General features: G+C 38.9%; 1 protein-coding gene across 9 annotated transcripts in view; it reads right to left on the bottom strand.

Moving 5' to 3' along the window:
- The window catches only part of LOC117230477 (fat-like cadherin-related tumor suppressor homolog), a 497,091-nt gene extending 473,910 nt beyond the window's left edge, over positions 1-23,181 (bottom strand). For all 9 annotated transcript variants that reach the window (XM_033488013.1, XM_033488021.1, XM_033488064.1 and 6 more), the window contains exon 1: positions 22,770-23,181. The gene's annotated coding sequence lies outside the window, so the exon portion shown is untranslated. The remainder of the gene's footprint in view (positions 1-22,769) is intronic.
- Between the last annotated feature and the right edge of the window lie 2,800 nt (positions 23,182-25,981).

Here is a 25,981-nt window from a genome sequence, read left to right as displayed (position 1 = left end):
GTAATTCTCCGTCAAATAAGCGAAAGGAGAGAACAGGAACTACGTTTCAAGTATATTCAACGTTCAGATGGCTTTAATTACGTGCGAAAGAAGCAGAGACTGAGATACCGGAAGAAATTCCGTTCTGTCGCAAATCTTATCTACTTAGGCGACATTAATTTTCTTGCGAGCACGATTACGGAGATTCTTCGCTAAAGTAGAACGAGACTTTTATTTACTTCTAACAATAGAAACTATTATTAAAGGGGACGAGAGGAACACCTTACGATGAATATCTTCTGAAACAGCATCGAGTGCTTTTCGTCGTTAAAGGAGAAGAGAGATCAGTGAAAACAACGAGCATGATTACTATCCCTGTTTCCTGTACCCGAAGAACGAAAGTACGCAATGGCGCGCTCTCGCAAGAAACGTTTTTCCGTCTCCTTTTCCTACTTCCTTATCTCGGAGACGGAAAATACGTACGAGGCCGAGGTTTAATGAGGCCGTGGTAGTTCAACCAAACATTAAATCGGTGTCTGGCTAGCTAACAATACTCCGTCGCCGTTCCACCGGTGTTTTTTCCGAGACTGTACTCCACTAATTTCCCCGGCGAGTATGCGAGACGACGTCGAACGAGCAGACGACCCTATTAGCAAGACGCAAATAGATATACTTACTAGATAAAATATACTATTTTGAAAGCATCATTTTTTAATAAATATCGCGTAGGTACCTTACGCCTCATTGAGGTTTTATAATACTACTATCGATTTACATTTGGTATAAATAAATTGCTAAGAGAGTAAAACACTTTTATTAAGATTTATATTTTTACAAGGCACATAATTGGAGATTTCAAATCATTGAACTTTTTATAAGCCACGCGCATAATTAAATTTGCGTTTATTTTCCGATGGATTAACGATACGATTCGAATTTTGGAGAAATTATATTAATATGAAAAAAATATGAAACCAAAAAAAAGATTAGTAAAATACCATTTCTACGAAAACATCTTACTTTCACATCCATGTAGTGTATTATTCACATTGTACCAAAAATTCTCAGTAGAATAGTACGGACCAAAACTACACACGATATTTCCGCGTTCTCTTCCTTTAAAAACAGTTACACTGCAACACAATTTCTAAGGTTACTACGTGCGTTTTCGTTTCGAACGACTTCTCGCGGAAACGTATTTCCTAGAGTACACTTTGTTCTCTTAATGTTTGCTCCCCTACATTCCACCTAAGTCCTGGTTACGAGCGCACGCTCGTATTTGGCACTCACGCAGAATTTTTTAATATAGCGCTCGTTGGCTGATTCTGCTTTGCGAAATCATGTTTAAAGAGAGTTGGTCAAAGTACCACTGGACCACATTCTCCGCCCGTTGTGGTCGGATTTCGTCACTGAATTGCGAACTAGCTGAAATGGTAACTAAGATTCTACGATCTGATAATGATAATTTTAATTCGTACATGAAGTAAATTATTATACGTGTTGGTTAGTTTATGAAAGAGACGAGTGATAAAATCGTAATAGTCAGTATATATTAAAATCACTTTAATTTACAAGTTTAGAGATATTGTATGCCGGTCGTAATCGTCGCTCGCTCAATGCTACTGTTCAACTATACGCTTGCTATTCGACTGTATGACTCGCTATAATCGCTCGTTATACTGTCTGTCCTAGAGTACACGATCGTCTATTTGTATCGACTGGTGTTATTAAAAAAAGTAACTCCGGTTGACGATTACAAATAACGGCAATAATATTTTGTCCAAAGTTCATTTACCTTTGAGCCTAGTAAATCAAAACAACGTTGATATTCCAAGGCACAATAATAAACAATATTATTACATTATATATATTTGACCATGTTATATTTGGCCACAAAGATAATGTTTATAGAGATCAGAAAATAGATTTCACGATTGTGACTAGAACTTTGTCGAAGACCAATATTGCTAAAGATATTAATCGTGTTTATAAATATCACGCTCAGATTATCACACACGATATTTACATATCGATGGTCCTCTTAGGCAAACACGTTTATTAGAACTGCATATTTTATGGGAATGATAAATAAAACATTGGCGCGCATTATGCAAAAGTGTGCGCGCGATAATTTCTTAGATAAATATTTGTTAATTATATCGTATGCAGCGGTACGTGTCGATTGGTCTAATTTAAAACCAAAATTGCGTAAATTCGCAAATAGCAAATCAGTGAACCGTAGTGCGCGCACCACAACAAGCGAAAGAGAGATGGAAAACGAAGAGAAAGCGGGGAAAGGGAAAGAGGGTGAGAGAGATACCGTTTCGATAGCAGAGCGTTGCTTTGCCGAATTCACAGGTCATGTTGCGGTCGGACGTTTAATATTAATCGCTATTCAATTGGCACGGCACGCATTTCCTTCTGTAAATACGCCGGTACATCCGCCACAAATAGCTGAATTTTCTATAAAACGGCAGACCACCGAAGGGATCGTTAATGCACAACAGCCGTTTGATCCCACGGTTAAGCAAAATTATCACCGCCAGTGGTGATACTTAATTAATTCGATTCAAGGTATTTAGCGAGCGGATCCGGTTCGAAAGAATTTATGCTATCACCTTTGGAGATCGTGCGAGGTCTCGTGCGTGACACCGGTACATTTCACGTGCCTTTTCTTTTTTTCTTTGTTTCATTCGCGACTACGTTTATTTCTACGAGATCATTCCATTAAAGAGCCATATTTTTATTTAACTTTATCTTGAAACAAATTGATAACGTGAGATCGTTACGTTAAAAGGGTGATTAAAATTCATATAAAAAGTTCGCGAAGGGAAGATTACTTTTTAAAATTCGTTACGCCGATCGAGAATAATCAACTCTGTGATTACGCTTCTATTGAAAAATTTAATTATGTTAGGTACTGAAATTGTGAAACGGGACTTAAATTAAAAATAGATTCGTGGATTCTGACGCAATGTCGATTATACATCCTTCTATCGCTTTGTTGTATCGCTTCGTTTGAATTGTCTGCATTGCATAATTAACTCTCTGGCAACGCCGTTGGAAAATCGAGATCATCCTACATACAATTATTTTTCAAATAATATCCTGAAAATTGAATGCAAAATATGTACATAATTTAACCAATGCAACAGCGTCTGGTCGACAGTACTCAGATTTTTCGAACGATCAACGGTCCTCGTACCGCGAGAGAACACAATAGAGCCAAGAAAATTTGTCCGAATCATTCGTAAGTCGGAGGTTATGCGAGAATAACGTCACTTCTCGCCACACGCCAGGTAACCACCGAAATAACGATATCTGGAGCATCGCGCACGATCGATACGATCAACCTCGTTACTCTCCCGAGGGATTGGCACACGCTTGAATTCGCCGAGAAGTCTGTCTGTCCTCGTAACGCGATAACACTAATGCCGAGTAGTATTCCCCTTATCAAAAGTTCACTCGAGGCTCTGACGCGACAAAATCTGAGAAATTCGGAACACGAGCGCCGGTAAAAGTTGAGGGGCGGTACGGCGGTTTCGTCTTTCGCCACCGACGAACGCGTTCGTACACACGAAACAACTTCCTAAGTGCTACAGTAAATCTCGCGAAACGATTACTTCTCTTACTTTTTCCACGTTGCTCTCACGGTGCAATCTAAGGCAGCCCGTGGCTTTATCAAATCGTCAGAAGTTTTCGGATTACCACTCACGAAAGGAAGGGTAAGGCAAGCAGCATCTGTGGGTGGGATCTTGCAAAAGTTGCGAGTCACCGGCGAATAGGCGTGTTCCGAGCACGAAGAGTTGGATGTCAACGGCCAACCGATGATAAACGCCCGCTGCAAAGAAACAATCGATGCGCCAGAGTTTCAGCCCTCAAGAATCAAAGTCATGCCATTCGTCGCTGGAAATTGCACGCTCACCCTCGAGAAAGCTAGTTAAGATCTACACGAGATCCAAGTGCTCCGTCTTAATTATATTTCAAATCTTTTTTTCATGGCTACGATATCGTTGGATGTCATGGGCGAGAAGAATTATTGGTACTCCAGGCAAAGCGTGTAGTGTAACTAAAATTAACACGCTACCTATGTTAGAATTTATGTCTTTGGGAATATTTGTCTAATTAGTAAGAGTGACAATATTCGTGTTTAACATTAATATTGTTACCTTCGCCTATATGTTAGTATTATAACATATTATAGTATTATATCACGCATTTTGCGTGCTAATAGTTTACTGTTTCAACAAATCAAATAGCATATTCGAGATTAAGGTCGTAAGGCAAATTGCAATGATTTCCCGATACCTAGGTGCGTGTTACGACATTGGTTATAGTGGCAACGTCGGTTTCGATTGTGATTACATTTGATTGATTGTATTATTGCTGACGGTAGTCAGTGAAGCATTAACGTGTCTCGTAAAATATCGTTCATTTCGAAACACTGACTTCGACGCATAAAACAGATGGTAAAAAAAAGAAATAAACAATGCGTATAATATGTATTTAATATGTAATTTATGATCGAGGTAATCCTTCTGTTCTCCTTGCTTTTTGTTCACGTTTGCATCTTTTGACTGAAAACGACGATGAAGAAAGACACGCACAATTGCTAATTTAGCAATCTATCGCCTGATTAGGTGGCGAAATTTCAAATATGGAGATCATGCGTTGACAACTAGTCGAGTGGTTAAGTGGTTAGAGGAGTTGATTTATGACACAACGTTGAACGCTGCTCTGCAAAGTAGCGGAATGTGAAACCGAGCTGGCTACGCGCTATTTAATTACGTCGTGGATGCAACAGATATCATAAACGAGAAGAGACAAAATAACAGCCATTATCGTGATCGCTGACTAACACGGTCGCGATTACGATTTCATTTTTATTGCTTGGCGTCACAATAAATCAGCGACCGATAGTACTTATACTGCAACAGACAAGACGATCTCGATACGAGTATCATATCGCTTCGTAGAAACGCAGCTTGCGTTTGCTTAATGAACCATACCTCGTAATGTATACAATATCCAATAAAAGAGAGAAAGAGAGAGACAGAACACGAGTAATCGACGATAAGAATCGCGTACGTCATATTTATCGTGTGGCGTCTCTCAATGCACATCGTAAACTCATCGTGGATCGACGGATCCCAGATATAAACTGTGATAACATCAGGATATTATAAAAAGATTTCGGAGGAATACGAACGTACTTCATAGCGATTTTTTGCGACTAGAATCGTTCATTCTCTCTTTCCACCGCTAATAGAAGTTATTCGACACTCTGAATCGATTATTCGTCGAACATTGCCATTAAATCGAAAAAGATACGAACTGCGATTATTCGGTAGCAAATAAGCTGTCCTTATGCAAAGGAGCGGAGTTGAAAGCATTACACGATGTGATCGGAAGCAATGGCGCTATCTTCGCGCAATTCTGGCACGTCGATATCAATTAATTTGACCACATTTCCGGGCTCTTGGCTGGCATCCAGCCAATTCTGTCCGACATACAGTCTCAGATATTGCCGAGGATACCTCTTCCTCTTGAATACGTATTATCGTGAAGAAAGAATGGTATTAGTTTTAGTTACTTTGATATACTGTATTTGAGTAATGTATGTATGTTTACGAGCGCACGTGTCACGGAAAGTGTCACTGCACACCGTTTTATAGGTCCACTATGTTAATGAGTACTAAGAATTCGAAATGGTGTTTCTAATAATATTCGCTTTCCATCGAATCTCCATCAGTTTCTTCAGCTCCGATTTATATATAAGATAACGTGAAATAAGAAAATGCATTAAGTTCAATATAACTGTGAACAATGAATATCGCATCGAAACGTTAAATTTTTACGCGACTGTTTAAACAGAGCATAAATGGCTTATGAAATATTTGATCTTTTACAATGAAGTAGCACCTAACTAAACGCAGTTACTGGTAGGTATTTTAATATATAAATTATTATTCATTCGTTTGATAATATCTTTGATACGAAACATTATCCGATGCACAAAAATAATATCGTATTCGTAAAGATATCATATTTCGGTTATTCTTACTATATTCAGCTCTTTTACTTTAAACTTGAAATTACATATTTTAATATTGTAAATTTTTTAATTTGTCTCTACAGTAATCGACTATAATACGCTGAGCTTAACTTTCGAAAAATACAACATTAGACCTCAGCAGTCATCTCAACCCCTTCGAGGCGCGTTTCACCCCTTCAACTCTCCATTCTCAAGCATTCAAAAATCAATATCCAACTCCAACTCTAATTCTCCAAAGAACCTCGAACGAACTCAGAGTCTGATTAAGTCGAATTAAATCTGATTCTGGACTGCCCCTCCTATTCCGTTTACTGATGGTTTCATCAGATTGAAAACAGCGGTCGCTACGTAAATCTTCATCGCGAATCACGAATTGGTGGCTTTATTTCTCTCAGACGCATCTGTCGTCTCTCGGAAAGCGGCGAAAAAGGAGGAAGGAATGCGTGTGGCATTTTATAATAATGTTGACGCAGGGGCTTGCGCTTGGCTTGAACAAAACGCTTTTGTCGCAACGACAAACAAAGCCGGACAACGCAGTTCAGCGCAATGCGATGCAGTGCGTGTAGAATACGAGAGAAAGAGAGAAATGTAAGAGAAAAATGTAAGGAAAGGAAAGGGTGCAAAGGCCGTTTACAATCGCGATGTATATAAAGCGGAAACCATGTGCCATTCACAGTACAGCATACGTCACGTCTCATGCTGTCTTGCAGTGCGCCGGAACGAAGAATTATTTATTTCAAATACGAGTCGGAATGCAATTATGAGCCATTCAGAAGCAACACTGATGGAGTCCATAAATGATGACGTTACAGACACCATTTTGTAAATTTATTTTAGAATCTACCCTAATTTATGCTATCTCTTGTGATGAACGAACCTATGGAACCAAGTCATTTGTCTTTTGAAAATTGAATATCAATCCTGTACTTATATAATGAAATTAAGAAATTAATAGAAAATGGAGTTGATCAATTTGATTTTCGATTTTCTAGACATTCTAACATTGGATTGATATTGAATGAAAAATAATAAATAAATAAATTTCAAGATAAAATCACCCTCAAACCAACAAAAATTTATTTCATTAATTCCGCAGTACGATAATCTAAACGTAACAGCACCCCAACTCTACGAAGGATATCAATTCACAAGCAAACGAATGATTCGGCCACCCAAGCTTCCCATGTGACTTAATATCCTGAGCCTTCACGAGAGAAGGGGCCAGTATAAGCGAAACAAAAAGCGGAGGGTCAAGAGAAGATCAGGCACGAGCCGAACGAAGAAGGGTACCGAGGGGAAGTTTCGCGGCAATGGCAATTTCCTTTCGTTTTGTATCCAAGGGCGAGGCTTACTACCATGCATATTCCTAAACGTAGGCTCCCCCACCCTTCTCGAAGGGATGGTGATGCACGAGTGAATCATCATCCCCGGGGTCGGCCTCCCTTAACAAGATACGTACATCGTTTCGAAAAGGGTGCACACGATGATAAACAGTGCGAGGTCCGGCACATTCGGGAACAATAAAGGAACGCGCGAAAACCGCCCTCGTTTCAGGGGTAGCTCTATAACTCGCGATGGTTACAAGGGGATTTTCGTGACTCGGGTGTTGACGAACTGCGTCGTAACGCTGAATCTTAGCGAAACAAACGGGATTCACCCGTACCGCTTAATTGTGTCTTGTATCGCTTACACGAGAAGCAAGCATGCACCTCCGCCACCGGACTCTCGCAACGATTAAATTGCTTACACGATAGCGCCACGAAATCACGCGGTAACAAGACTACATGGAGAATCAGTTGGCGTTTATCTTCAAGCAGAAATACACTCGCCGTTAATATTCTCATGACCGCCTACCTATTCCTTATGTTATTTCGTATTTTTCGTTCGTCAGGGTTATTGGTGTTAGGAGTGAGAAATTTCTAAATGTGTTTTCTGTTCATTCGATTTGGTTCATGGTAAGTTCACGCGAGGTAAGTTCTGAGGTAATTCTGTAGCTAGTTTTAGAATATGTAGTACGTACATATTATTTTTTGTTAGAGAAGAAGTTTTGGAGTTAATACGCACAATGGAGGACAAAGGTTCGCCGATGGTTAACTTGCGATTTCTGGTTTTAAAACGGTGTGCTAAAATAAATGTTTGCACTCAACAAAATAGGGAAAGAGCTTTCGCCAATTCTGGAATTTTCCTTTGAAGGTGCAAATTAAATGTTAATTTTTCTGCAAACTCTTGTACTGCGATGTATCTTGCTATTAACGTGCCGTTGTTCTTTGTGAACTTGGTTCGTGTAAGTATATATAGTGTGATTCCAAACGAGATATTAGATTACGAGTATTCTATATAATAAGGCAGGTTGAAAGAAACATAGGAAAAATTACTTTGTACCTTGTATAATATGTTATATATAAAACGACCCAAACTTAACAGTTTCCAAACAATCTGCCCAAACATAACGACGCAAACATAAGCTTAACCTAAGCACAACAGCCTAGTCGCTCGTGCATGCCTTAACAGCGGCACGATGGGGTTTCCATCACCCTGACGTTGTCACCAAGGGGTTAAAATATCATCTAATTTAAGCACGTGTAAACGCCATCGAGCCGAATAATCTGGGGAAAACGGTCCGAAAATTTTGTAGGCTTACTAATTTCATCGTGTTTGCGCGCTAGCTCGCCGAAGTGTTCGCTGAAATCGCTATCCAGGCACGTTCTACTAATTACAGTCGCATCAGGCCCCAGGGAAATCCAGGCGGACAAGAACGAAGAGAGCGATTGGGACGCGTGTATAATCGTGTGATATAATCAAAGTGCGTGTGTACCATCGGGTGCAGCTTTGTCGTGATCTGTGTCGCGATTGGGATAGGGTTGAACGCAGAAATGACGGTATGTACTCGTATTTGAAGTTTACAAAATAAACACGGTGAGCTGGTATGTAGCAAAAGGTCGAGCGATGAGATTCCAAGCGAATAAAATTGAAAGATGAGCGATAATAAAGGCGATTGGCGAGTCGAAAATAAAAATCATGGGAGGAAAACATAAATAATTTTTTTTCGGTTTCCTGATAAACTTGAAAATTCTGATATCACATTGTTGAAAACGAAAACAATTTGTTTGGTCAAAGATAAGTTCTTTAAAAATAAGACGAGAAATATTTTAACAGCTTCGATAGTTTGAAAAAATTGTAAAATACATGTGTAACTTCAAAATCAAATAAAAGCGATGAGTCCTAGCTAGCCAATTTTATCTGAGAAGCGGTATAATCGTATCGATAGGCGGAAGTGAAACGGGATTCCTCAGTAGGGTCTGTCTGTAACTTGTGTCTTAAATTGAATTTCAAGAGAGCACAAGTGGTAGACGGTGGAGTAATACAGCTCTCGTACAATTAAGACGTTTCCGAAACAATCTCGACGAACGGGACGGCGCCAACGACAACGGGTCATGAGAACGTGGTTGTTTCGTTAAAAGCAGCATTACCACCCGGGTGGAAAGTTTATACGGAACGTGAAGAACATACGGAAGGCCGGAACCGGCCAGCACTTTGTCAGCTGCTCGCTCTAGAGCAACAAAAGCAACATAGTCTACTCTCGGCGCAACAACGATAGCGCAGGAGAGTCCAGGCCAACTTCCTCGTCTCCTTCGCAACATAAGTTGTACTCCAGCAACGTGAATATAAATGAGACTAACGAGCTCTCTGTGATGTCGGTAATGACGCTAGATTGCAGTCGGAACAAGCGAACGGTCAACTCGCCGGATTCCACGTTGTCGTTGTCACGACTTACCGGCCTCCATGAGCCTCTACGGAGCAACGCTATTATATCGTATCGATGAATGTGTATATTAGCGGAACCTTGGCAATGAGATACGCTTCCTTTATAGATTACGGCCAGAAAAGAACTTGCTCGATACTGTAGTACCGTTTTACTAAGTTAACAGTGAAACTTCGTTTATTGGAACGAAACTCTATGTAATCAGTAAGCCTTCAACTTGATTTATTGTCGGCAAAACTGGCTCGAATTTTTAACACGAATTTTTAAGATTCTAAACACATTGTTTTCATTAACAATAGGTAATTGATTAAAGCTTTGATTTTTTTATTTCTCACAAAATTGGATACGTAGAATTAAAGAAACGACAATGGAATTCGCTTATCTAGATACGAACCAATATACGAAGGAAAAGTCGCAAGTAATGGAGAGAATCAACGAACTTTTGTTGTATGATTTGTCTATTAGACAAATGAAATTCGTTTGGAGTTTGTTTAATTCCTTTCTCTTTCGTCCTTTTAGTTTTGTTGATACTTATTTAAATCCTCAATAGCGAGAAACATTGATATATATACTGTTTTAAAAGAGGCAATTCCCTTTTAGATCTGGCTTTAACAAAAAACGACTCGATGGCTATCTGCTTCTGCTTCGATTGAAAATTGAATTAACAGTTAGAAACATGTATATGAATATCAAGTTTTGAATAGCATCGGGCATTCCGTTCGTGGACTATGATTTCGAAAGCGTGTGACACTGACATATGATCGGTAACAGGAATTACTGTGATTTCGGCTACCCAAACTCTATTTGGGACAAGTCACATTGATATTATCATCGTCAGGTATCTCATCGTAGAAATTGTGTAATATTTCAAGAGAGATACTCACGATTCCAGATACACTCCCATAAGTGAGCAATTTGCATTTAAATATTGTCCTTACAATCGACAATGACTGTCTTTTATTTTATTTTTCATTAATCATCGAATTTCAATACCTCTAACAAGTCAGATTGTACCTAAGTTAAATAATAATCTAAAAATCATTCTTCAAACGCATCTAGACGTTCGTGATCCTAGGTGAAATTTTCTCTTCTTTAGACTCTGAAACTTTATATTATCGATACAAGAAGCGATATCGTCGATATCATTTTATGTGAAACAATGAAATTGGCTTTGGAGCCGGCGGAAGGACAGGGGACAAGCGCATAATCGAAGGATAGGAATGTCCGTGAATCATTAATCATAATCGGACAGCAACACGAACATGAATAATTGGCGCTGCGAGCCGATCGTGAATAGTCCTTTCCCCTCGAACCAATTACCAATGCCGGCGGAGCGTCTTCGTCAGCGGAAGAGATCGACGAATCCGTGTAAAGATTATCAAAGAAATTGTTTCAGAAGTAGAAGCGGTAATGGGACAAGCAAAGCGTGGAGTGGGCAGCATCTTAGGTCGATATTGATGAACTTTCGAGTGGAGACGTCGCGATGCCCGATAAGAAAACCTGAAGATCAAACAGGCAACGTCGCGATGGAAAACGAGAGAGACGTTGGAAGAAAGAACGAAAAGCACGATAGCAAACGAAGGAGAGAAAGCGTTGAAACAGAGACTCATTATCTTTGATAAATCTAAGGGAAAAAAAGGAATACAAAAAATAGTCAATACCTGGCTGGTGAAAAATGACAACGAGCATCGAAGAATACACAGAATGCTATTTCAGGGAATGGTTATTGACAATGTAATATCAAGATACTGCTTCGAGGAACGTGTGCAATAAAACGCAACTGTATGGCTATGCACGTTCGTACGTCGATCGTATGATTGCGTCTGTAATGGTGTGAAGTTGTAAAATGCTTGTTTAAACATATGTTAACGCTTGAGAGGTGTATACGGAATAATAAAAGTAAAGTTGTACGTGTATGTGTGCAAGTTGTGGTTTACTAGTGTGACGAATTAGAAAAAACGATCCAGCTATCTAAACCGTATGACCTCCACAGTACGTATCTGGATATAAATGCATTTTTTCCATGAACATTTGAAACCTGCTCCGCATACTGCACAGAGTAATGACTAATACTCTATTACAGGCTACGAACGATACGCAATGAATTTAAAATAATCGAAACGATGACTAGTAGTTTCCAGCCACTGCTATATTCACGATCCTAGTGCTTGCTTTATAATCTGTTTCCTCTTGTAGATTGAATCTGAGTCAACGTCTATTAATTCAATACGGTTGTTCAATTTTCTGTATCGAATCTAACTATGCTATGAATATGAGATAAGAATCGCTCTCTAAACTCAAAGATAATAAAAGAGATTTGCACGGACGTGTGTTCTGTTTCACCTTGTTATCGAGTTACAGAGAACCTTTCAGATAAATTTACGTAGCACTTATATAGTTCTTTATTTCTAAAACAAATATGAAAAATTATTCCATTCGTATATCACACGAGAATTAATAAAATTCAATAAATTTCCGTAACACAAAAACAAGTCGTACCTATAGAACATCTATTTATACAAACTTATTTCCTTACTTTTTCATCCTCTACAAAAAACTTTCTCTAAAATAAATCACCAATATCATACAGCGATTCATCTAGAACCTATCAGAGGTAAAACCATCTCCGCTTAACCTTTCCAAAAACTGCATCAATTTCCGTAATCACTATAATTTCATTAATACACAATCATACACAATTCCTCGCTTATTTTTATTACATCCTGCATAACACACCAAAAAAGTTAAAACTCCAAAATTACCGAACGATTTGCCTAAAATTCGTCCAAGATAAAATCGGTTCCATTATTAGTCCGAAAAAGCGCCGTTAAATTTCACGATTATGCAATTAAATTGTAACGAAGTTTCATCACGCACGAAACCGAGATTTGACGTAGAATTCACGGTGTCTCTCGGTCGGCTTCGTGCGTGTAAGCTGGCGTAAAGAGCACGCGAAGTGGTATCGCGCGAGTCGAGCTTCCATACACGGGACGCCGTATCGCGTGTATTATAGAAATAACGCGAAACTTCTTCGCGGAACACGTAACTCGACTAGTAGGGAACAATGCCGGCGAGTCTGACGGTACTAGGCCGGCGTATCCGGCGAGTACCTCGCGTGTAAGTACGAAGAACGCACACGCGTGTGCGTGCCAGAGAAGCAAGGTAGCTCAGCTCTTTCGTTCCCTCGTATCGTTACTCTCGTATCCTTTGCTTTTATACCGGCGCTTTATGACCGACGATAAAATTCGCAAGCCGACTCAACAAACAAAAGCGGGCATGACGAGGTGAGCGTCTCAAAGAAACCAATAAAGTAGATTTCCCCTGTGGTCGTCCATTGTCGATTTCTTAGGATCGTCGTGTCAGGAATCATCGTCCGAAAGCGCGCGTGAAGATTCTTCTATTGCGAAGATTAGGAATTATTGGATTGTGTTGATGAATCGAAATCGAATCTGTATTGATAAGTAGAAACCAATCTGATCACTATTAAAATTTTTTTATAAAAAGTGCGTACAGTAAACTCCACCTATATGAATTTATCGGAAGACAATTAGTTTGTGATATATAATAGGGGGCCACATATTCTATTTACGATTTTTTGTCCATTTAATTCGACGCTGTACGTATAAGCTCGTACAAATAAATGAAATTCATATAAACGGAGAGTACTATATAAAATTTTACCAGGAGAAATCGTTTAGAAATGAAAATACAATATTCTTCATAAAAATGCTACTCTATTTTGTTATTCGATATAGAATTTGTTCGAGCGTGTAAAAACTTGGACGATAAAAGTATAACATAGTAATGCATCCATAAATGCGAAAAGAGATCATAAAAAGCACCATAAATTCCCTACAAAGGACGCTTATTCCATCTCTCCCTCAATTACATCCTCCGACCCATGTACCGATACCGTCCACAACAAAAAAACAATCACATATCTCCTACATGCTACTACAAGTTTATATAAACCCAACGATTCTCCGAAGAATCCATTGTATTCGCCAACACGCTCATGGCATCACCCACTGCTTTCGACCTGCGATAATAGAGACAAAATGGGGGAAGATCCCTAAGCCCAACAGCTTAGCCCGACCAACGACGAATTGAGTCGTCCAACCTACCGACAAATTCTTTCCCCTTCGCTCCAGCAATCATCACCCAACTACGTGTACATACATATAACGAAACATACTATCCAGATACCTCGCGTACTAAGTATGTACATCATCGTTTCGTGATTTACTCGCAAAACGCTGGTCGTAAAACGAATCGTAAACGATCGTAAGCTGCTTCGGTCCGGTAGGTAGCTACATAGAGAAGCATGTACGCGTCTCGAAAGCGTGACAAAAAACGGTGGCAACGAAAAAAGCTGACCGGTCTGTCGAGCGGCGCTCGTTTAACCAAGAAACACAGAAGACGGTTTCGAGATGCGGATCGTTTACGTAAGGCGTTCCACTGGTATAAAAACGGGCGAAGGTAGCAGCGAAGATTAGCGACATTCGTATCATGGCGCATACCTACTCCAGCGGCATGTACCGAATTAGAGGAGGAGCTTATTACCGTGGCTGTAGCTGTGCACTCTATAATCCGGCCGGACTTTCCACGACTGTAGATAACTGTATAACAAAGCGCCAGAGCCAGCTACGCGTCTCTCTCGTTCTCTCTCTCTCTCTCTCTCTCTTTCTCTCTATAACGAGACATGGTTATTGTTTCTAATTTAAAACAACGATTTCCTGTCGCGCCGAGTAGAAACTAGACGCCACCGTGTTAAGTCGTTCGTGTACGCTAGGTGAACGGGTGACTGGCTCGGTTCATTCATTCGTTTCCTTGTTCGTTGCGAGGAACGAGGTTACGTGGGTTATATAGGGTCAGCTATGCGTGCAGAATACGCGTAGGCTTCCTCGGAGTGGCGGTCAACGACTCTGTCGTCGATTCCCTCGACTTTGGCAACATGGCTTTGCGTGGCAGACGTCTGCCACACGACGAATCAGACACAAGAGAATGAATCGTAAAGCACTTGCTTCACAGCTTCTTTTATATGGGTAACGGCCGTCTCAGTTGGTGTTATATATCGCGCCTTGATGGTCGGGATAGTGATCTAAGCGATTTGTGTCGGTTTAAACGCAAAGCCGAGGGAACTGTAGGAACAACTAAGGAAGACGTTTATACGACGTAGGATATTTGGTGTGAACTGGGAAAAGGAAATGTGGTATCAAGGTATCTGAATCATATGCTTACACAATGTTACGGTGTAGATAGTTTGTTCATTTAGGATAATTTAGTAAGATTTTAATGCATTAATGTTTGAAACTGATTCTTTCTTTTATACGACAGAAAATGTCAATGATTTTACAAATACAAGTAATTTAAAAGGTAAAGAAAATTCTAGGTTCCTTCAGCCAAGCAAATTCTCCTTACAAATTTCAACGAATATTTTATCTTATGTACAAAACCTCTAGCGAGAAACATTCTAACAGATATACGTTGCCAGTCAAACGCAAGAAGTGGTATGGAAAGAACAGAACCTGACAGACGTCACTTTTTCCAACACTTAATTAAATATGCAATTACGTGTTTCAACTCAAACGCACTGTTTCCACGTCGATAACATACCTAGCCTAAGCAATCCCTGCTAAATTGACTACAAAAATTAGGAAACGCTGAAAGAATACGGACTTCATATACCGCTCGAATGACAATAAAAGGTATTTGAGTAACCGAAAATTCAACTATTTATGGAACTGTGGATTTTAACTATTCCTCGTGGCAACGATCATCGGCTGAGTGAAAGAAACGGCATCTCTGTTCATTACGAGGAGAGCGATCTCACGAGCGCCTCGTAATAAGGCGTACTCGGCGCGAAACTGGTCGAGCTATTATCTTTTTTTTTACGACACGATTACCGGCGTCTTCGCGTCTGCGACTGAATTGGTCCATCCAGCGAACTGTATTCGCACTTCTTGCTTTACCTTCATCGCAGACCAATTTTCAACGATCTGATTTTGTTGCGAACGATAAGAGAAACAAAACGTGAAACGAATGAGAAGCAAAAAGGAGCGAGACGAAGATAGAAAATTGAAAGAAAGAAGAACGAAAGGAATATAGAGAAGCAGGAAGCGATAGATAATAGAAGATGGGAAGCGGAGACAGAGACGGGTCTACGTAATTTCCAGGTTATTAATCAGCTCAGGAGTTCTAGCGCATTCCCATTTGCGATCGTTTCGTCGCACATCCCGTGGACTTAGCTTAATAATCGCAATACCGCGCTAAGCCCAGATTACTTTAAGTGCTTCAACATTTATCTGAAACGTACTTTTACGAAATATTCATGCCGGGAGTGGCTCGACTCCGAGAATAACAGCGGAATTAGTTGATAATTGTTGCATAGGTAAGAAAATTGCAGAGCTGGGTTATATATAATACTTTATTAACTACACGTCTTACAAGGTACGATATATCTCGTGCTGACTCGTGCGGCTACCGGCACGGAAATACCGAGAAAAACAAAGAAAACTGGCGGTTCTCGGATACCAGCAACTGTCTCGAATAACAGTAATGTTCGTATATGTATAATCTCGAAACAATAACGCTCTTTAACAATAATGGAAAACGATCTACCGGCTCTGCAACCAATTGTAAGAAACAAGATTAGATCCAGGGGGAAGTAGACGAGACAAACGTTTACTGAATCAAGTATTTATGGAAGGATTGAGGATTATAGTTTTCGTGACTCAATGACTTTTCCCTCTTTATATTAAATAGATCGAAGCGCATGTAAAACAGGTCGTAATAAGTCAAAGAACATAATTAAATAAGCAACGTGAGAATGGATGAAACCACGGTTAATTTGTTTAACATGTATCTCAATTAACTAACGTATTACGAATGACAAATTAATTAACACAATTCATGTTTAATTATATGTCATTAATTTTGTATACATTATAGCGAATGACGTTCAATTAGAACATGTTATTGGATGATACGTTCTTCAGGGCATTATTGCGAATTACGTATATCGAAATTAATTAAACTTGACGAAATACCCTGTCACATTTCAATCGAAGAAAAACCTTCCGACGCTGTTTGTTCAACGTCAAACTATTTCTATGCTATATTAGAAATTAATAGCTATGAATTTAAAAGTCGATGAAGAATATATCTTCTTCGTTAACATTCCACACACAACGGCGACAGCAAGAACAAGAAGAGTTAGAAACAATACTTATACAATGCATCTTATACAGAAGAATCTATCTTCCACGTTACAATATCTTTTAGGAGCTCCAAGTATAGCTCGGTAGCATATAATGCATAAGAGCTCGTGAAATGCACGTTTCATGCAAAATATTCCATCTCGTACCTTCAATTTGTACGACTTTCTTACGAAAAAGGCAGCAAAACGATTTCATATTTCAGTCACGTCTATACGAATTTTACGTTCCGATTTTCGATCAATTTTTTTTTTGAAAAAGAAAAATGCGTACACCTAGCAAACGCATTGTCCGTGGCTGTATCTCCTATTGAATACTTTGTATACCTGTTGCAAAACTGAGCACAACGCTACGTCACCTATTCAACCGAAACGGTCTTCCATTCTTCGCGGTAAAGGAGTTTAAATAAAAAGGAAAAGCAATGACGGTTCGAATCGAATCACGTCTACCTTTGAGATCTCTTCGAAATTTCTCGTAATGATTATCGAAGTCACATTTTTTCGAAAAAATATAAATGAGATTATACATTCATAAATGTGTTCGAATATTTTCGTGAGCTACTGTATGTTACAGGCAGATATTAAAAAAAAAAAAAATAAGAGACAAAGAAACGGTGGGTATACGAGATTGTTGAGACCAGAAAAATTCTTGCTAATGTGACGTAGTTTATAAATGTTAACGAGAATGTAAGGTGGCAGTTTTCTCCCAGCGAAACCATGCACGTAATCGTTATATCGCACACCATGAATTTCCACGTTTTCCGCGATGCTATTAAAGCCGGTAAATACGCCAAGTAATATTTCATTTCCGGCAGTTTCCTCGATTACGGTCAAACGTATAACGCTCAAGTATTTATTATTTCTTCCCGTATAAAGAGGACACCATGTATTACGTTCGAACATTACTCGCGAATTTTTTAACTCATCGTTATATCCTAAGAATGTCATATTCTTCGCATTCTAATTCTCTGAATAGCAATACCACTTCGATGGTAATAACTATACTGTCTCGCGGATAGATCGAATTAATTCTAGTAAAATTACTGGTATTCGCTGAAAAAATGTATTCACTGAATGTTACCATGTTATATTTAACCTACTAAAGTTTACCGATTAAATCTTGCAAACATTAGGACGATAACAAATAAATATGCATATACTATCATCTGGCATTCGTTTTTATTGTACGTGCAATCTACTATAAATATAATCTCGCATAAATTCACAAAATTATTTCAACACTCTTATATTTCGTTTCTTTAAAAATATTAAGAATCGTAACTCACGTGTCTTCATATACTATCAAACAACTAAATTTGTAAGATGTAAAAATGAACCAGCAACGAAAGTAAAATCCGTGTTTGACCAAGTTACGCGAAAATAAGACGCGAAGGAATGGAAGTTCGTTAGAATATTAAACGGAAGGTTGCGCGACCGACGCCGTTGAACCATAAAAGCGTGTAATATATCGATCTCGACGGTGTTCTTAATCGAGCCGAAAACTTCGTTACAGGATATTCAATGAACGTCGAACAATCCATGGAACTCGAGGCTAGGTTAGACCACGTTGCTCGTGCGTCAGACATTTTTCTATGCTTCGAGCATGCATTTCAAAAATCCATCTTTTTTCCACCGATGCACGTGTCGCTGTTTGGTCCTCGCCTTTTTCATGCTCTGGTTACGATACGAGTGGAGGCGAGTTTACTTCAGATTGCACCGGCCTCTTACAAGCGTTTAAAAGCACGATTCGAGATCGTTCGAGAACGTAGTACGAACTATAACAACATCTGATTTGAAATTATTTATCGTAGCAACTCCACATACGAAAATACAATTGAACTGCAGCTCCGTTTGAGAAAGAACATATCAACTTCAAAGGACGCATAAAAGGAAGCAATTTTACATATGAAAATACAATTGAGCTGTAGCTCCATTTGAAAAAGAACATATAATATCAATTTCAAAGGACGTATAAAAGAAAGAATCAATAGAGAACTGGAACAAAGCAAAAATAAGGTGACGATAACAGCGACAATCAATAGCCCTGTCCGCGTCGTGAAAGAATATATATTACTTCAATAAAAATCAGGATCTCGATCGATTAAGACACGAAAAGAATGAAATAGCCAGTACGAATTCGAGCAGAGCATTTACCACTCGTGCTTTTTTCCTTCGTAAAATTAGCCTTTGTCACTTTCGGATCAGCACTCTCGAGAGGCTGAGTCTAAGACCGTGCCAGCTGTTCCCGTGCATTAGAGCCGACCCATCGTTGCCGTCTTTATACACCAGCCGAGCTTCTATTCAACCATTTATTTATTGTCTTGGTCGAGTTTACGATACCTTCTCTTCGCTTTCCTATTGGCATCAGTATTTTTTACGAATCCTAACTAACGCTTTCACCTATTTTCTAATTCTCTGAAATTCGATCTATAGGTACAATTTTCCTCCTCTCTTCTCTTTCATTTGACGAAGTTAATTTTTATCTAGACAAGCAGCTCCGAGAAATGTCACAATAAAACAGTGGAATCGTAAAATACCTGTCCTACCACTTTTTCATTTCTATAGATTCGACTGTTAAACCGACCAGGTCAATTGGACATCGATTCCGTCGTCACGAATGGACTGTATTAATCAGCGGTTATCTCCGATGCTTGGTTGTGTCCATTTGAACAACGTTTCTAGGACGGATAATGGATAATCGTCGGCCACCTGTCCCTGTCGTAATCCCACGAGGTGTAATTAACGAAGCCTCGTTAACATGCGGACTAAGACAAGAGGTCAAAGCACCCGTGGAAACTACGTACGTAGCTTTTAACAACGTACCGTGGATCCCTACTAATAGACGAAATAACCGACGATTCGATTTCGAAGTATATACCACTATCCTCGATTCCTATATGATTTCTCTACGGTGAATCTTATCGTTGGACAAATTTAGGTGGTGCCTGTTTGCACGCAAACATATCAGTCAGTTAACAAAGAACAATATCGGATAAAGACAACTGAGGACGAATACATGACAATTCCATTTCTGTTGGTGATTCTGATTTTGAATGGGAGTAGTTTAACATGATACAGTCGAAAGCTTGTTAGGTTCAAAGATGTTATGACAACTGATATTTTTGAAACTTTCAAAAGGACAAAGAAAATATATATACTTCACTTCAAAATAATAATATTATTTTAACATATATAATATTGAATTAAAAGCAATATTTAAGTAAAAGTATAAGTTATTTGATAATAAATAGAATAGGTTGACAGTATATTGCATTTTAAAATTATGTTTCTATTTTTATATACAGTCTGTGTAAGTATTCTCCCGTGTTGAATTTTATGATATTCTCTAGTGGTTCGTAAAGTGGCATGCACGCGTTATCACGTCTATTCAGTTTTAAAAAACAGCGATACATAAATTCCTGATCAGATACATAAATTGCTATTCTAGCTCAATGTTACTGTTAAAATATACAAACTTGCCGAGCTTATCAGGAATTGGTTGCAAACGGAGAATTATGTTCTTTATTGAAACATATTGCTCGAAAGTAATTGGACAATTGTGTAATAAAGCAATTGAAACATCAAATGATCTATCGTATTACGTATAAATCAGAGAATTGAACATGTTGATTTTTTTATTCTTGACATTTAATGCGTCCTTTTAAATTATTCAAAAATATGATTTAGCTGTTTCGGCCAACGAAATGATAATTACTTGATTGAAGTCACAAACAACATGTGTATAACAATCAAAATGTTATTATACACGAAAAATATCTGATAATAAGTTTGAGATACAGGGAAAATCAAATCAAAGAATATTACTCAGGTCCAACGTTTAAACTATTGCGTTTCCATAATTAAAACAAACTATTTTCCTACCCCACCCTAACCATAAAGCAAAAAACTAAACAGATAATTTTTAATAAAACCACTTTCGGAAACCTTTTTTCCGATTCCATGCCAATTTTTTGAAAAACGAACTGCTAGGTATATTTTTTATAACATTTGAAACCACTGGACCATTTTGCGCTTATTACATATACAAAAATGGTAAAAGATCCTAAAAATAAAATTTTGCAATATCTCTCCATCTACGTGTGACTTTAGAATATATTTATCCATTTGAAGTTTAAACAAAATTATTTTCTCTGAACGTCGAAACACGAATACAATTTATCCAAATACATACATATTCAATGGTACGATCTATGTAGCTACGATAATATGCTCGAATGGCGATTTTTAAACGTGCGTACAATTCGCGTTTAAAGGATAATGAAATATAGACATTCTTTTACAGCTACGATCTATCCGCTTTAAAACGTCGTGGTTCCGTCGTTCCGGGCGAAAGAAAAGTTTGCTCATCGCCTGACGAATTCGAATGTTTCTTGCCTGCACGACGCGTTACACGGTAAAAAAAATGTTTTTTTCGAGAACTGGTTTTTGAAACTAAGAAACTCGTTCCGACATAATAGAGTGGCCCCGAAGGATTTCAATGTCCATGGAAAGGTACACATTCGTTAAGCCTTAACACGGATCGGTCTCGTCGTCCGTTAATTTAATGCGAATAAATATCGCATCTATCACTTTCTTTCCTCCGCGACTCCTCTCTTTCTTTTTGACGCTCACGAATGAAAAAATAACATTCTTGATGATAAAACAGCACAAGCATCGTAAAATAACACTCTAACCCTCGGAAGATCCTGTGCATATTCGTTTAAAATTCTTTCGACTGCGTCAATGTTATATTTTTATCTACGCCCTTGCATTTTTTATTCGAATATCAGAAAAAGCATTATTAAAAATTTCATGTAACTTTACTTTCTTTTACGTTCTCTTTCTTTTTATGAATACTTTTACGAGCAGCACAAAGCAACGAGCGAAGTAAACGAACGACCGAGTTTGTTGACACTGTATACGAGTCGAGCACATTCTCGATGCCCTTAGTAAAAACATGGCAATGCTAAGGTTCGTCAAGCCAAACAAATGGTTCAGGTGTTCCCCTAAATCTAAAATTCCCAGAATCGCCAGACACCATCTGTGGCGCAAAATGGAACAATGTTTGTTGTTACAAAATACGCCCCAGGTCAATTTTACGATTAAAAAGAATTCACCGCCAAACAAAACGTATACATATGTTTACATTTGATACTGGATCTCGGATATCGGATAAATTCAATGAATCGGAGTTCTTCTAATTTAACGATTTGATATTCAGTCGAGGATACACATATGTCACAGTTTTTGATTGGTCACTCGAGTTTGCTGTTGATCATAACGAAAATCAGTTGTCTCGATTTCATTATCGAAAAATCTACCATCAATACTCTTGGCTTCTCTGTAGCAAATTTCGGAGTGCACGAAATAAGAAACGCGAAAATTTCACGAAATCTTTGCACCGAAAGAAGTTTTACTAAAAAACGTTTTAAAATTGTTAATTTTCTTTCCCGCGCCATAAGACTATGGTATGGTGGATCGACGACGCCATTTTGTGGCATATACGCGATCGAATATTTGATCGATAAACTGAACGCCAAGAGCATTTCAAAATAAACATTCTACCAAAACAATTAGAGATCACCGACGATTAGAACTACGCACATCGAAATCATGTACCGATCACGTAATCCAGACACTTTACACAGAATATTTTTGCAAATGATCCCCCGACAAGTGGGTTGAGGTGATATGTATATCCTTGACTGTTTTTACGTTCGAACATTTCGAGACACTTGTATGAATGCGAGACGCACCTTTTTGAATGTCGAGCTTCGCTCTGGCTGCTCTCTCCCTCACGGTTCTCGTCACGTTCCGATGCTTCAGATTCAGGTAATCCAAATCGAGGTAGTTGATGGCGAACAGACTCGAATAAAACGCACCGTCCGAGTCTCACAAACGCGTGTTTCAACGCGTCGTATTGTGCTCACTGAACTCACTCGAGTTGCGTACACGCGGTCAAAAAACGAAATTACCGCATGTAATTCGTTTGTTTTCACTATTACACCGAATTTTCACTGTACGTCGAGGTCGTGCACCCGATATCACACGCGATCAAAACAAAGAAAACTACGACACACCGGAGAAGGCCGTCTCCACGTGTAAGCCGGCGACCACTGGAAAAGAGCGTCCGTCACGTCGGAGCGGCAAGCCGAAACTAGCGCGCCGCGCGGCAGTCAACGAAGGCGAGCCTAGCAGGCCTTTCTCCCATCTCTCTCGAGCGCCAACTCTCCTTCTCTCTCTTCCTTTCTAGCACCCTCGTTTCTCTTTCTCACCGTCGCACCGTTTCTCTCTGTCTACTCGGTGTCCTCCTCCCCTCTACGGACCCAGAGTTCCCCTTCACGCGCAATCCCTTCCTCTTTGCACCGTGTTCCACAGCCGACGACGATCCCTTCTCCACGAACGATCTTTTACACAGACCAGCCAACCCGATCCCTTTTCCAGCCGAGTCCCTCTAGTCCGGCACGAATATCCACATCCACCGTGTGTACCGTGCTCTTTCGTTCTCCCCACTTGGGAGAACCTCGGCCACGTTATGCACCACTGCACACAGTGCACGCAACATCGGGAACGATACTCTCTCTGGCGTACGCGGATCTCACCAACGCCGATCGATCTGATATTCGGAGTTTTGATGAATGGATGGCCTCTGTGTGGATATGGAGAATATAAGTTGTTCCATATAACATGACGCTAGAGTGAGACAAACGGGTAGGTAGCACGAATTCGAGTTAGGGACATGTCAAAGTATGTTTTTCGATTGTTCAGTTTTGTTCCAGTGTCCGTGCGGGTAAAATAATTTGTTTCGAAATAATTTAGTCTTCCATGTGATTTTTTTCTATGAATTTGATACACTGTATCGTATAATTTTATTCGCCAAAAATTTTTATCTCCGAATTAAAATCAATTTCTATGATGTACGTTGGTATAAAATGTACTCTTATGAACTCTTCTATGACTGAAAGGGCAATGATTGTTCATAAAAAATGAAATACAAATATAAATTTCGTTTGGTTTATTCGATTGCGTGTCGTTTGAAAGAAGAAAACAAGTTTGAATATGAAGCTGTCATGAGATCGTTTCATCATCGGTGAAATTTAGTACGGTTTATATCATGTCGACATACCATTTTTTCCAAAGTGACAACATCGTACCGTCGCAATACGATATTTATAGAGGTATTATGAGTTATAATTTTTAAGAATCCCGTGGCTATCGATGTGGCGCCAGAAAGGAGTTCTTTGTATCGTACCGCTGCGTATCAGTGTACTTACGATTACAATATCTTGACGTTTCGAGAAATCATCGATGGCTAACGTTAACATCTGCGAGCGATATTAAACAGTTCCTTTGTCGATCGACCAGATGTTTGAATCGTTAACTGTCAAATTTACATGTTAGGAAAATGTTTTATCTCGTGCTGTGATTTACCGAGCAACTTTTACGTAAGTTCTGTCATTCAGTAAAGGAAAAATTGAAACAAGAAACATTTGCATAATACGACTTACACGTATCGACACGTTTGATCAAATAATGTATGCTAAGCTAATGTAAATTGGAAGCGAGGTAATAATAAGAGTTTCTGTTTCGAGGCATTTTAAGTAAATTTTGTGTTCCTTAAATCATCTTCAGAAATTTTGCGACCTATATCTTGCATGACTAAGAAAGTTTTTCGACTGTCTCTTACCTTCGGGCATTTCAGAACTAGTAGAACCTCTAGGATCGGTCTTATACTCTTCGCTTGTTTTTTGGACAGCCAATTTGTAAGCGAAAGAATCTTCAGAATCAACCAAAGTCTGCCTCTCTCTTCTTCTCTTAATCATAACCATTATTTATAATTTCAATTTTCTTTTTATTACTGTCCTGTGTTTCCTTAGTTTTCTCTTATTTACTGCCTCGTTAGAACTGCCTTGCAACCAACTTATCGTATTAACAATGGTCACGCGATTCATCGACCAATATATTGTTCGCAATATAAAGTTCGAATAGCCGACAATTGTCGTTGATTTCGTTAATACTTTGAAATTGATAATGCAGAATATTGCTTTGATTAAAGCTTTAACACCATTTAAATTCTTTCACCAATAAAGATTTATGTTTTTATATAAGATTTATGTAGTTTATATGCGAAGCCAATTCTTAGAAAATTTTATAGTAAAGATGATATCTTTATGCGCCTCGGACGAACAGATTTGGAATTTCAATGCTATCCATTTCGAAGAAGGAATACGATATTTATAGTAGTTAAAATATTAGCTCACTCGCTGCTCGTTCCAACTGTTGCATTAACATTTTTGAAAAAGGTCATTTGAAAAACGAATACCGTTTATATTTTTCTGTACCATAATCCTCGATTGTTCGATCTCGTATCTCGTTAACGTGAGTGAAATTTGAGTTCGATAAATCATCGTTATCCTGGTATGTGTATTTGATAAATAATTTTGAATGAAATACGAGCTACTATAAATGAGCGAATTAACTAACTATATCTTGTACAACAGGAAGATACATTCACGAACGTAATCTCGAGTTTCCAAATGTCTCATTTACGGTGTCCTTTATACTGGTTACCGCAACACCTATCGTGAACACTAGTTATAGACACCGCGAACGATGGTAAATTGCGTCCGGATCTGAACAAACACGTGACCACGATACTATTTACTCCAGTAGTTGGTAGTGACTAGAGTAACGGACCGGCCATGTACCAGGAACTTGCAGGAAGGGTGTACAGATCAAAGACCCCTATATATTTCTCTCGTTCCCTCCTGCTTCTGGTTCTCAAGTATCCTCGCTCATTGCTTTGAAATTGTGTTGGGATAGCATTGCTTGCTCGGTCACAGCCAAGTTTTCCTGGACGAATTCCCGTAAGTGTTTCTTAAAGCGAGTTTCCGTTAATTTTGCCCCGGTGAAAGATGTGAAATCTTATGATGATCACAGTTCAAGGTTAACGATCTCATCGTTGACA

This window comes from Bombus vosnesenskii, unplaced genomic scaffold (genome assembly GCF_011952255.1).
Source record: "Bombus vosnesenskii isolate JDL3184/JDL3185 unplaced genomic scaffold, Bvos_JDL3184-5_v1.1 scf7180000013262, whole genome shotgun sequence".
NCBI classification, from domain to species: Eukaryota; Metazoa; Arthropoda; class Insecta; order Hymenoptera; family Apidae; genus Bombus; species Bombus vosnesenskii.
This window is presented reverse-complemented; position numbering and strand designations above follow the sequence as displayed.